The sequence below is a fragment of the Lonchura striata genome, chromosome 33, assembly GCF_050655825.1.
Source record: "Lonchura striata isolate lonStrDom1 chromosome 33, ASM5065582v1, whole genome shotgun sequence".
In the NCBI taxonomy this organism is placed as follows: domain Eukaryota; kingdom Metazoa; phylum Chordata; class Aves; order Passeriformes; family Estrildidae; genus Lonchura; species Lonchura striata.
In genome coordinates this window covers 4,933,674-4,947,222 of record NC_140735.1, presented here as the reverse complement: position 1 = coordinate 4,947,222, position 13,549 = coordinate 4,933,674, and the positions used below count along the sequence as shown (strand labels likewise).

Below are 13,549 nucleotides of genomic sequence, written 5' to 3'. Positions count from 1 at the left end.
TAGAGCCCTAGATTTATGCAATACTGGAACTCAGCTCCAAATGCTGCAGCTAGGTTCTTCAACGTGAATGACAGCACCTATTCTTGTGAAGGGAAACACCTTGTCTGACTGACGGTGCTGCAGATGATCATCTGCCAGGTGGAGGTGAAGGCCAGCAAAATGTTTTCATCCTAAAACACTGTGACTAGTGCTTTATTTTCCAAGGAAAAATATTGTCATTCCCTTTCAGGAGCACATATGAGGAATTTGGAAACCATCTCTACTAACGAATATGTCCAAGGATTTCTCCAACAGAATAGGTGTCTTGAGAGATAGGTCTTGTTTGCCTTTTCCTTTCCTGGGCCAACAATCATCTGCAGCACTAACAGTAAGACTAGGTGTTTCTCCTCCCAAGGAAATGTGCTTTCATTCACTTTCTGAGCCCAACCTCCTAAATTTGGCACTAAGCACAAAATTTGGATCCATCCACGGATTGCTCCCACACAAAATGTTCCAGGACAGGAAGGTCTTTACTTCGCCCGGACAGCCTCTCATCTGCCCCTGAAACACTGGCTACCTGAGGCATCGTGGGCCCACTGAGTCAGAAATAACTCAGCCTTGTGTGGCCAGTCCAGACCCACCTGGGACACTTTAATCCTGGCAGCCCCATCCCTCTGTCCATTGCTGTGATGCTCTTCAGTGCCCGACTCCTGGGTATGTGAGCACCCACAGGAGGGACTTTCACAACCAGCTTGTCCCCTGGGCAGTGATGTCCTGCCCCAGCCCAGCAGCTCCAATGGGTTTCCCTTGTGCTGCCAATTGTCCTTTTTCCATCATTCCAACCACCCCACAGAGCACTTGCCACCATCCATGAGTCAGTGCCTAGGCAGAGTTGGCCATTTCTCTCATTCAGCCATGTCCAAAGCTAGCTAGATGGCTTCAGGCTTTAAGCTCTGTAACGTGCCTGGAGCCACCTTGTCCTTCAGTGGCTTCCGTAAGTTGCCATGTAGCATGTAGCATCCCATGAACTCTCCCACCTCACTCCCAAGTCCTCAGCCTTGGCAACAGCAGTAACTGCTCACCACAGAGCCAGTCCTCCTGGGGGGAAAAGCAGTCTCGCATTTGGGCCTCTGTGTCAACTTCCCCTGTGCAACTTCCCCTGGTTTCTCCTTTCCCTGTCCCCTCACAGGATCGGTAGCCCTGGTGGCCACCCCCCTTTCCCTGGAGACCAAACCCCTCTGCCCAGCCCTTAGCCCTGTCCCCCACCCCTTCCCCTTCTCAAGCTGTCTCTTCCACGTGGTCCCCCTCTTTTATCTCGCTGAGCTCCCTTCAGCCACATGTGATATCCTCCACTGGAATAAAACCCTGCAAAAAGAGCAAAATGAGCCTTTCTTGCCTCTGTCACTGAGCCAGCTGTGGTGGGTGCTAAGTGAGGGTCTGACTGCATTGACTGAAGGTTATCTCAACTTGCTTTTCCGCAGGAGACAGATTATAGGCAGCAGCAACCACTACTCTAACACCCACATTTTCAATTGATGCACAACTAGGCCCTGACCTTGAGGCTTTACTGAGCCTTTTGGAAGTGTCTCCATTGGATCTCCTCTGGATTCTAAATCACTATCAGAGAGAAAAACCCCAATTTTCTGGGGGATTTCTCTGGGGGTGGCCGACAACCCTCGAAGCTTTGAGGACCAGTCTAATCAGCGAAACCTCCTCTGAAGAGTTTTTTCTGACACACCAAGGTGGCGAGTATAGCCTAGTGACAGTCACCTTTTTGTATTGTTTTCCCTTTTTTTTATCTCTTAGGAGGCAAAGGGGTTAATGGAGTAGGACTCCACACAGCAGCTTTCCATTTTTGATGCATCCCTACAATATGGCAGGAACCATCAGGAAAGAGAGAGTGACACTTTTCATTTCCTGGTAGTCAGGGCCTCCCTAGCATGTGCCACCTTCACCTCTTCCCCTTCTGATGATAATCTGAAAATTTTGCCACAGGGCCAGTTTGTAATGACTTCCAAGATATCATTCCCTTTGAACATCCCGTCCCAGCACTGGCAGTCGGGTGCCAGTGGGAGCTGTGCTTCAGTGCCAGTCCCTTCTGAAACAGATGGAACCTCCTCATAAGCTGCAGAGTGCTGTATGGGTATAGCTGGCCTCAGATCCTTTGTATCCCAGACTCAAGAACCATAGGGTGGTCCTCCAACTTCCCCAGGTCCCTTCTGCTGGAGGCTCCAGGGTGGACCATTCTCCCTGGCTGCAGTGTGGAGCATTTTTTCCACACCTTGTCCTCTCCTGACTGCTCCAACGGCTACTGTAAGGAAGAATCTCCTCTTTAATTTGTTCAAAAGCTTGTTGCTGTGAAGGACCCCACTTGAAATCAATCTTCTTCGATGTCTGTCATATGATAGAGAGGGTTTACAATCTGACTGTAACCTGGAATATGCACATTCCAAAATACCACAGTGCCAGGAAAGCCTGTGTTTCCTTCCTATGGGTCAGTGGGGATATGGCTGCTATTTTGTTGACCACATCCGCTGGAATCTGACAATGTCCATCTTGCTATTTTACTTCTAAAAACTGAATTTCTTGGGCAGGTCACTTGACTTTACCCTGTTTTATGGCAAAACCAGCCTTCAGGAGGATCTGAATTATCTTATCCTCTTTCTCAAAAGCTTTCTCTTCTGTGGCACCACTTTGCTGCCTTGGACTCCAGCTCACGCTGAAGTTCCAACACGTCCAGCATGGCAGCACTCAGTGATGGTGGGACTTCATTCAGGCCATGACAGCCCGCTGCCAGTGTCCACTCTCCACGGGACTCAGGCAGGGGCCATGTGGGGCTATTGAGGGGTGAGCGAGTCTTGCTGAGCACGCCCAGCTCTCCAGCGCCCGGATCAGCTCATGGACAGCCTCCTGAAGTTCCACTTGGTGCCATGTTGCCGATGGGACACTGCTGGGCTGGCCATCAGTACCTGCTGTTCTTCAACCCTCAGCAGTCCCACAGCAGAAGGGTCCTCTGAAAGACCAAACAAGAGATTCAGCTGTCTAAAGTTCTTCTTTATCCACAGAAGCTCTCCCAAAGCCCGGCGGTGTCCTTTTGGGTTTTTGAAATACCTCTCCTGAGGTGACATATGCCAAGGATACACGGAGCCTCTAGGCCATTAACAACTGCATTTTTCTGCCACTCATGCCCAGTCAGGAGCACTTCAGCCCCCAGTATAGTCCCTGTTGGGACCCCCCTGTCATCCCAGAAACAGAGATGGATTCTGCCCCTGCATGATGGCATCAGGGTACATTATCCACCCATGTCAACTAAGGCCTTGTGCTCCTGTGGCTCTGCTGTGCCAGGCCATGGATCCACACAATCCAACAGACCCCATTGTCCTTTTCCCACACCTGGCTGGAGCCAGGGCCCCTCCAGCTCTGATCATGGTACTTGTTGCTCGCCTCTTGTAAATATGACCTGGAGGTCCCTTCCAGAGGGTCTGAAGTAACATCAGCCCTTCAATTCTACCTGAGGACTTGCCAAGTGGAAACTGAGTGGCATTTTTCCTTAAAGAGTTTTCTGACTGCAAGAACACTTTGAGACTTCTATGAGACTTACCCTTGTGACACCCCTGTGAGACCCTCATGAGACCCCCTTGAGAGACCCTTGTGTGAGAGACCTCAGGTGTCCTCCAGGTACCCCAGGAGTAACCAGAGGGCATAAGCCCCCAGGAAGGGCAGGTAGAAGTAGCGGTGCACAAGGACCATGGTGACAGTGATGGAAATGGCACTGCACAACCAGCTGAAGGCCCTGAACTGCAGCACAATGAGCCTGTGCCCCACAGGTGACTTGTAGGGGTGCATCACCCGACCAGGGTCAAAAAACTGCCTCTCCCCCCAAAGACAAACTCCACAAAGCAAACACCATCCAAATACCCCATATCCCTTCAAATGCCTCCCATATTCCCCAAATACAGCTGGGCACATGGGTCTCACCTGAACCTCAATTATAAAGCACCTCATGGTGGCCAAAGAACTGTCCCCCAAAATGTACCTCCTTGTGGGCAAAGAACTGCCCCTGCATCCCAAAATACCCCCCAAATACCCAAAACCCCTCTACATTGCACAAATACAGGTGGGTGTAGGGGTCTCATCTGGGCCTTGTAGGCAAACAGGGTGATCTTGGTGATACTGTACAGGGTGATGTTCGTGGAGAGCTGGATGGAGTTCCCCAGTCTGATGTGGTCCCTGAAAGCACCAACCCTGTGGGTGCCCCATAGAGACCCCCAAACTACCCCACAGACCCCCTGCAAATGTTCTATAGGGACCCCTGACTGCCCCATAGTGACCCACAGCTGCCCCCATGCTCCCCAGTCACCTCCCCATACCCTCCGTGGTACCTGTGATGGAAAAGCACTTGCCCAGCAGGATGAGCACGAGGAGGAAGATGAGGAAGCTGATGGGGTGGAGGGAGCAGCCAGCATGGGGGTATGGGGAGGGCTGGGCACCTCCCTTCATCATATCCCCGACACGAGGGTCTCTGCACCCCTACACCTCCTGTACTCCCCCAAGCCCCTCATTACCTCCCATGACTTCAAAGTGCCCCTGTGCTCCCCCATACCCCCTATACTTTGCTGGGAAAGCCCCCCAAACCCACCCAGAACCCCCAGCCCCATCAAATCTCAATATGCCACTTGGACCTTGAACCTCCCAGTCTCTGAAGGTCCCCCAAATCCCAATGTAACTTCCCCAGAGCCCGATGCTCTCCAGTCCCTGCAGCTGCTGCTGGACACCACAAACCTGCCCATAGCCCCACAAGCTCCACCTTCATGCTCCATGCTGGCAGCCACCATGAACCTCTTCAGGTGGTGTGGAGCAGCTGCCACCCCAGACAGGTCTGGGGGGACTGGAGGGGTGAGCACAGGATCTCTCAGAGCACTGCCTCCCCCAGGCCCCCTTGAAGCTCAGATCTCCCCCAGCTGCTCGCTGATGAGTAACGTGAGGATGATGATGGGGATGAGGGTGATGTCTGTCTCCAGGACACCTGGGGAAGGTGGGGGGCAGGGTGAGAAGGGCTTCAGTCCATGAAGCCCCCAATACCCACCAGGGTATCCACAGATGACCCCTGCATTGCAGCCCCACCACAATTCCCCATGTACCCCAACCCCTTCAGCTTCCTCACACCTCAATAACCTCAAATATATCCCCCATACTGATGCACCCCAATCCTTCCAACCCCCCCAAACCCCTAAACAGTCCTCCAGACCCTCATATACATCGCCATCTCAAAGTGCCCCAATCCCTGCAGCCCCCCAGACCACCATAACTCCCCATGTAGCCCCAGACCCTGATGTACACCAATCCCTCATCCCCTCCAGAGCCCAATAAGCCTCCTCAGACCCCCATAACCCCCAATATACCCCCCGATCTCGATGCACACCAGTCCCCCTTGCACGGCCTTTCCCCAGCCGCGGCCGCACCGAACTCATCAGCCGAGAGGTGCCGCGCCCGGCAGGAATCCCCGGTGCTCGGCACCATCTCGTACTCCAGCTCCAGCCCATGGCCCGGGGGGCCGAGGCCTTCCTGGGCTCAGATGTGGGGTGCTCGCCCCGCGTTCGCTGAGGACTCCGCACCACCAGCGCTCGGGTCGGGGCGGAAGCTGCAGCCCCGGCACAGCGCAGTCCCTGCAGCCCCGCCCGCCCGCCCGCCCCCCATCATTGCCCTGTGCACCCCGGTCCCTGCAGCCCCCCAGTCCCCCGAGCCCGCCCGTAACCCCCCGGCCGAAATGCGCCCCCCGTTCTGACGGACCCCCACTCTCCCGGCGCCCCCGTTCCCGACAGGGCCCCGCCCTCAGCCTCGGCCCCGCCCCTCCCGCAGGCCCCGCCCAGCCCCGCTGCTGCGCGGGCCCCGCCCCTGCAGGCCCCGCCCGGGTGACGTCATTGGGCAGGCCACGCCCCCAGATCAGGCCACGCCCCCTGCGCCGCAGCGGGGCCGTGACTCTGTCCCAGTACAGACCAGTACAGACCAGTACAGACCAGTACAGCCCAGTACTGACCAGTACAGAGCAGTGCAGACCAGTACAGACCTGTACAGACCAGTACAGACCAGTAAAGAACAGTACAGACCAGTACAGACCTGTACAGACCAGTACAGACCAGTACAGACCAGTACAGACCAGTACGGACCAGTACAGAGCAGTACAGAGCAGTATAGATCAGTACAGACCAGTACAGAGCAGTACAGAGCAGTACAGACCAGTACAGAGCAGTACAGAGCAGTACAGACCTGTACAGACCAGTACAGACCAGTACAGACCAGTACAGAGCAGTACAGAGCAGTATAGATCAGTACAGACTAGTATAGACCAGTACAGACCAATACAGATCAGTACAGAAAAGTACAGACCAGTGCAGACCAGTATAGACCAGTATAGAGCAGTATAGACCAGTACAGACCAGTATAGACCAGTACAAACCAGTACAGACCAGTACGGACCAGGACAGGCCAGTACGGACCAGTACAGAGCAGTACGGACCAGTACAGACCAGTACAGGCCAGTACAGACCAGTACAGAGCAGTATAGACCAGTACAGAGCAGTACAGAGCAGTACAGACCAGTACAGAGCAGTACGGACCAGTACAGACCAGTACAGACCAGTACAGCCCAGTACAGCCCAGTATAGCCCAGTACTGCCCACTAGCAGCCTGTAGAGTCCAGGATAACTCAGTACAACTGGCACAGCCCACTATAGACCAATACAGTACAGTATAGCCCAGTATAAGAAAGTAGAACCCAGTACAGCCCAGTATTTTCCCCGAAGGAACCAAAACCAGCTGGTTCAGTCTGAGGAAGGGGAAGAGGAACCAAGAGCAGCACGTGGCAGCAGGGGGACGGCGCGGCCGGGGAAAAGAGGCTTGGGTGTCCCAGGGGCCCCCCAGACTCCGGGAGTCTGCACCGAGGCGGGGTGACCCAGCTGTGTGGACTCGTAGCCCTGCCAGCCCCTCGGGGACCCCTAAATCCGTCTGGGCAGGGGCCTCCCCCACCTACGTCACTGGGAGGTGGGTGGGGCAGTTGTGACAAAAAGCAATACCCCAAACTTCCCGTTTCTAACCCCAAAATCACCCAAAGCAGAGGCAGTGGCACGGTGGGAACTTGACGGGGAGCAGGGGGGTGGCCAAAATCCGTGGGGGCTGGGGGGAAAGGGGTCCTTGGGGTGTGTGGAGGTTCTTTGGCCCTAGGGGAGGTCCCTGGGCTCTGGTGGGGGTCCCTGGAGTGTGTCTGCCTGGGCTGTGGATGGGGGTTGGGGGGTCCTCTGTGCCCTTGGTTCCATGAGGATCTGGAGGATCACAAAGGATCCTTGGATCCACAAGGTGTCGAGGAATTTCTCATGGAACAAGGACATGCTATCCTTGATGCTATTCCTTTGCAGGAGCTGGACAACCCTGGCCTGCAGATTACTGAGTTACTTTAGTTACTTTAAAGTACTTAGGACATCCTTGGAAAGAGAATAAGCCTTGTACAAACACAATAGCCAATGCTGGTTGCTGAGTAGTATATGAAAACTATCACATATTATAACCTGATCAGATGCTTGTAGAATAACAGCCAATCTATAAGTGACAATAGCAAATAAATATTCATTGGTTACCATAACATAATTTCATATATTATTTTAAGCAATGAATGTTAATTTGCTATTGTATTATGTAAGGCGATAAAGGCATAAAACATGAAGAAAATAGACAATAAAGGAGGATGACATCTAGCTGTATTGATTTGGGTGTCATTACTCCAGCTGGTTCTCCATGGGACCCTCTTCAGATTGGCAGCAACAAGGGGTCTTGATTTTCATACCTACTAAACATGGATTAGGAGATGCTGGGGATCCATATCAACTGGGGATTGATGATATCAATCTGTAAATAAGAAAAGTATACAGGACAAAACAATTCCCTCTGTACCCTTTTCAGTATAGTGGGTTGACTTTGAATACACTTGTGCAATCTGTCTAATTAACCACTGAAGAATTGACGACTTGAATTATTTCCATAGGCTTGTCATGTTTGGGTGTTTTGAAGAAATATGAATGAGCCTTTGTCACTGAATTTCTATACTGAAGAGCTCAAGAAAGAAGATGCCTCTGGAGTAGGAAAATTCATCAGCAAGCCCCAAGTGGCTGAGGATGCATCCCCATCAGAGCAGGAATGAGCAGAAATGGGCTCAGCTTTGGGGCTGCCCCAGCTCTGGGTTGGGCCCTGGGCCTGGAGCAGGAGCAGCTCTGGAGGGCCCCAGGGCCGGGGCTCTTGTGCTGGCCTGGGCAGATGGGATGGCAGGAGGGGCTGCAGAGCTCTCAGCACCTCAGGCAGAGGGGAGCAGGGCAGCCAGGGAGCTCCTTTGGCCTTGGCCAAGCCCCTTCCCCCATGGTGGGGCTGAGTCCTGGCTGAGCTGCAGCTGCTGCTGTGCCCTTGGCAGGGGCTGAGGCCGTGGGGCAGTGCCCAGAGCAGCCTGGGCTGAGCAGAGCTGTGGGGCCAGAGCCGGCTGGGCTGTGCTGGGGAGAGGTCCTTGGTGCTGCCCAGAGCTCAGGGCAGCTGGCAGAGCTGGCAGGGAGCTGGGCTGGGCTGGGAGAGCCTGGCACAGAAACCATCAGTGTCCATCTCAGCCTGGCTGAGCGGGCAGGGGCAGGACTCAGCCCAGGCCTTGTGGGGCAGAGCCAGCACCCGGGCAGGCACTGAAAACAGGCAAGAGCCCGAGAGAGGAGGCTGCTCTGTGCCCTTGGGGCATGGACAGGGCAGGGAGGGGCCCAGGACATTTGTCAGCGCCAGCCTCTGTCTGTGCCAGCCCTGGGCAGCCCTGGCTGCTGAGCCCAGCTCTGCCCTGGGCTGAGTTTGGCTGTGGCCCAGCTCCATCCTCCTGCGGGGCTCAGGGCCTGTTCCCGGCCATGGCCAGCCCTGGCCGCCTCTCTGCTGGCCCCGAGGCCGGCAGAGCCCGGGCAGGGCTGTCTGTGCAGCCCCACAGGTGCCACGGGCTCGGCAGGAGCTGGCAGAGGCTGCCCAGCAGGGAGGCCATGGGGCACAGAGCCCCAAGGCTGCCCAGGGCCCCACGGCACAGGGGCCGTTCCCAGCCGCAGTGCTCCTGTCCTGGGCTGGGCTGCACAGGGGCTGTGGCACCATGGCTGGGCCAGCACAGGGCCACAGAGGGGCCACGCAGCCGCTGCCGGGGCTGGCAGCAAGGCTGGGCACAGACAAGGAATTGCTGAGCATGGCCTGCGCTGGCCAGGGCTGCCTGTGCCCAAGGCAGAGCTCAGCTGCCCTTGGGGGCTGCAGGGACACTCAGGAGCCCAAAGAGCCTCCATGGCTGTGCTGGAGACCAAGGCTGGAGCAGGGAAATGCAGGGCTGCTGTGCCATGGGGAGGGCATGGAATTCCAGCACACACCTCAGCTCTCTGATGGTCCCGGCACCGTGCTGGGCCCTGTTCCAGACTGGAGCAGAGCAGATGCTGATGGCACAGGAGCCCTGCGGGGCTGGCTGGGACCTGCAGCTTGCAAGGTGCTCTGCTCTCCCTCAGCTCCTCTCTGAGAGATCCAGTCCCAGCTCGGCACCTCAGGGCACAAGTGGCACTGCCTGGTCATGGGCACACAGCTGATATCTGCCTGGAAAGGGACACAGGTATTAGTACTTGTACATTTCATAATATAGAAACACGTTTTTATTATCTGGGTCGAGTAGTTTTAAGAAATGACAAAGCTTTCTACCAGGAAGAGAAATTTCCTGGATGTGTAATGATGGCATAAGTAGAAGAAATACTGATATTTCCTCCATCTTGTGTCACCAATACTCTCTTTATTCTTTCCTCTCCCTCTTCCTTCAGGTGTTTCCAGCTCTCCTTTTGAAATGGCCATATCTAAAGACATCACTTCACGAGGTAGAACTATGTCCTTCCCATTGCTCCTCCTGCAGCTTTCCTCCTGAAGCTTCTCTACAGTCATTGAGCTGCAGGAAATTGCCCAATGTTTCTGAAGTTCAAATAAATATCATATTAGAGAACATCTCAATTGGTCTTATATCCATCACAGACTTATATTTTCTTATGTCTTTATCAAAAACTGTTCCTGTACAGAAATCCCTTATGCATGGGGAACATATCAGATGCTGCTGGGATATCACAAATAGCTGAGGGAAGAGCTGTGATGCTTATTAAACTGTTCAAATGTTCAACTTGTGTTTGTTGGCAAGAAACCTTTCTGTGCCTCTGAGTGTCACCATCCCTGAGCCCAAATGAAACAAACCTGATGAGTTGTGGTTCCCACTGCAGGGGCTGCACTTGGACCTTGGCTCTGCACAGGGGACCTATTCATCCACTTTCCCTCTTTTCCTCCCTCTGGCCATGGAGGGAGCTCCTGACTTCAGCCTGTGACTCGGGTGTGCAAAGAGCAAATCTGGGCAGAATCGGGGCAAGGAGGGTTGGGGGGACCTTGGGATCGGTGCTGGGCACAGAAGGTGTTTTCCACTGCTCTGAGACTGCCTGCTATGCACAGTGGATTTAATAGCCAGCAGAGGAATGACTTTTGCACTTGATGGAGCTGTGCCTTCCCCAGGCTTTGTTGGCTGGCAAGAAATGAACATCCCTCTGTGTCTCGGGCAGCTCCTTCTCCAAGGAAAGCAGGTGGGAGTGGGAGCCAAGGAGCTGAAACCTGCAGGTGTAGCATGGGCTGGAGGGAGCTCAGATTTGCACAAGGCTGCTCTGAGTGCCAGGGCTTGGATGGGGGAAATGGTGGGGTGGGGATAGGGACAGAGTCTGATGGATTGTCAGCCGTAAAGGGTCTTGATTTTCATATGAATTCAAACTGCATGAGGAGGTACTTGGATTCTGTGTCAAGTGCAGATTGCACATATCAATGTATTTACAGTAAAAAAAAAAAAAAAACAAAACAAAAAAAACCACCAAAAATCCCAACTTAAACAGGACCTAAAATATCTTTTCTCGTTGTCTTTATAAAAATAATATTTTGAACACACTTCTGAAATATCTTGTATTAACCACAAAGGATTTGAATACTTAAATTATTCCCAGAGGCTAGGCTTGTTAAGGTGTTCTGAATGTTAATGAGCCCTGGGCCACTGAATTCCTGAACTGAAGAGCTGAAGGCTGAAGAAGCCTCTGGAGCAGTAAAATTCAGCAGCAGCCTCCAAGTTGCTGAGGATGTCAGCAGCCCCCACTGAGGCCATCCCTGCCCAGAGACCCTGGGGGGAATAGGCAGGCAAGGAGAGCATCCCTGGGGCTGGGGCAGCAGAACTCAGAGGCACCAGCAGCTCCATCTGGGAAATGGAGTGTGGGATGGGGTGTGAAAGCCCTGCCTGGGCTATGCCAAGCAGGACAGACAAGCCTTGACCCCCATCCACTAAAAAAACTCTCTCACAGAGACATTTAATAGGAATTAAAATTATTTGTGTACTTTGAGTTGGATGTACTGGAGAAATACCAACAAGAAATTCTCAGGAGGTCAAAAGAGCAAAACAGCCTTTACTGGCAACTTTAGAAAATCAGAGAAAATTTGGCAAAATGTTTATTTTTATATTCAATGAACAAAAAAGCTTCTCAAAGCATTAACTTGGCCCATTCATATTGACAAACTGTTAGCTCGTTCAATTTTAAGTTAATCAAAATCCTCAAGAGGACAGAAATAGAAGTAGACATTGAGAGAAAGACAAATTAGATACAGAGAAGCACACACAGAGTTACCAACTCCTGGAATCCAGCAGTGTTGAGATGGAAATTCTAAGAGGAGGCAGAGCCAAAATGTGTGCTTGCCTTGTGGTCAGCCTTAAATACCCCTTGGTGTTACTGGGCCCTTCCCCCAGGTGGGACTTGGGGTCATTTGGTCACTCAAGAGCTGGGCTGGGGCTCCAGAGGTGGCTGTGGAGCATTGCCTGTGCTGTGCCAGGGACTGGCAGACACTGCTGGGCTGGGATAGAGGCTCTGGGGGGGATTGGGGTTCCAGGGCAGGGCAGGGCTGGGGTTCCAGGGCAGGGCAAGGCTGGACCTGCCCATTCCTGCCCCCCACATGAAATGTTTCCAGACAACAATCTCCTTCAGTCTGTCGTAACAGGCAATGTTGGAGGTGGAGCCCAAATTATTCCCATGGGCACCTGGATGAGGACCATTATTTTCCATAGGAAGGAAAGCCCAGAGCCCCAGTGTATGGAAGGCAGGTGAGAGCCTCACTAGGCCAAGGCCAACCCAAATTGTCAGTAATGGCAAATTTTGCCTGGGAGCAGTCTTTGGAGATAGGGAATTTTGGAGGTGGAAGCCAATCTCAGCCATGTGCACCCTGAGATGCAGGACAGTTCTTTCCCTTAGGAAAACACAGACCCTCTCCAGATGGAAAGTGACCTTCATTAAACTATTGCCCACCAGACTTGTCCTGGCAATAGTCCAATGGGAGAAATCCCTTGATATTAGGAAATTTGGAGGTGAAATCCCAGTTATGGCCATGGGTGCTTGGAGGAGAAGGACAGTTCTTTTCCATAGGAAGGAAAGCACAGAGCCCCATGTTTCATTAGCAGAACAGAAGAGACCCTCAACATGCCCAAGTCAGCTGGATCAGTCAGGTGCCCCCTGGGAGGCCAAGCCAAGTCTGTTCCATGTTCCCTTTGTTTTATGGGGACCTGCAGTGTCATAATGCCCCCTGGGTTCCAGAATGTCCCTCAGTGTCACAATGGTCTCCATGGTTATACAAGCCCCACAATGTCACTTCTCTGTTCCATGAGGCCCACAATGGACCTTTGGACCCCGGGGGTTTGTGGTGTCACAATGGTCTCCTTTGGATCCGTAGTGTCAAAATGGACACTGATGACACGAGGCCCTCCAGTGTCACCCTGGAGTTTTTTGTTCCATGCAGCCCTGCAGTGCCACAAAAGCCTCTTGGTTTCACGAGGCCCCACAGTGTCACAATGGTCCTCTTGGTTCTGTGGGGACACCAGAGTCACAATGGTCTCACTGGTGTCATGAGGCCTTCCAGTGTCACAATGCTTTGCTTATTCCATGGGGCCTCACCGTGTCCCAATGGTCTCCATGATCCCATGAGTCCCCTTAGTGTCACAATGGTCTCCTTGGTTCCATGGTGCCCCACAGTGTCACAATGGTCCCTTGGTTCCATGGCTCCTGTGCTGGTGCATTCCCCCCTCCCCTTCTCAGGCCGCCCTGCCAGCTGAGAAATGTTCGCTGGGCCTCGGCCTTGGCCAGCAGCCCCTGGGCTCAGCTCCTCTGGAGCTCATCACAAACACGCTCTGCTCCAGGCACTGCTGCTGCCCAGACAGCTCCTGGCTGCTTCAGGAGCAGCCCTGGGAACTGTTTGTGTTCCCTCAGTGGCACAACATCCCTGTTCTCACACTGCCAAAGAAAGCTGCTGATGCCAAGTGCGGCCAGGGTGAAACATGGCTGGGACTGCAGCCCCTCTCTTGGTTCCCTACAAACAGCTCCAAAAGGAGCCCTTGGAGCTCTCCTGGGCCAGCGACTCCCTCTGAGTGGGGCCTCTCCGAGCCGGGAACTCTCACGTTTGCTGCACTCGGGGATCCCAAACAACGAGG

General features: G+C 53.5%; 1 protein-coding gene and 1 long non-coding RNA gene across 2 annotated transcripts in view; one reads left to right on the top strand and one right to left on the bottom strand.

The window, feature by feature from the left end:
- Positions 1–1,797: 1,797 nt before the first annotated feature.
- Positions 1,798–5,653, bottom strand: LOC146764527 (uncharacterized). Its single transcript, XR_014950735.1, has 2 exons — positions 4,362–5,653; positions 1,798–2,992 (listed from the first exon to the last, which is right to left on the bottom strand). It is a non-coding gene; the product is annotated as an uncharacterized LOC146764527 (long non-coding RNA).
- Positions 5,654–6,515: 862 nt separating this feature from the next.
- Positions 6,516–13,549, top strand: part of LOC144247979 (uncharacterized) — a 216,383-nt gene continuing 209,349 nt past the window's right edge. The window contains exon 1 of the mRNA XM_085564397.1: positions 6,516–7,020. The gene's annotated coding sequence lies outside the window, so the exon portion shown is untranslated. The remainder of the gene's footprint in view (positions 7,021–13,549) is intronic.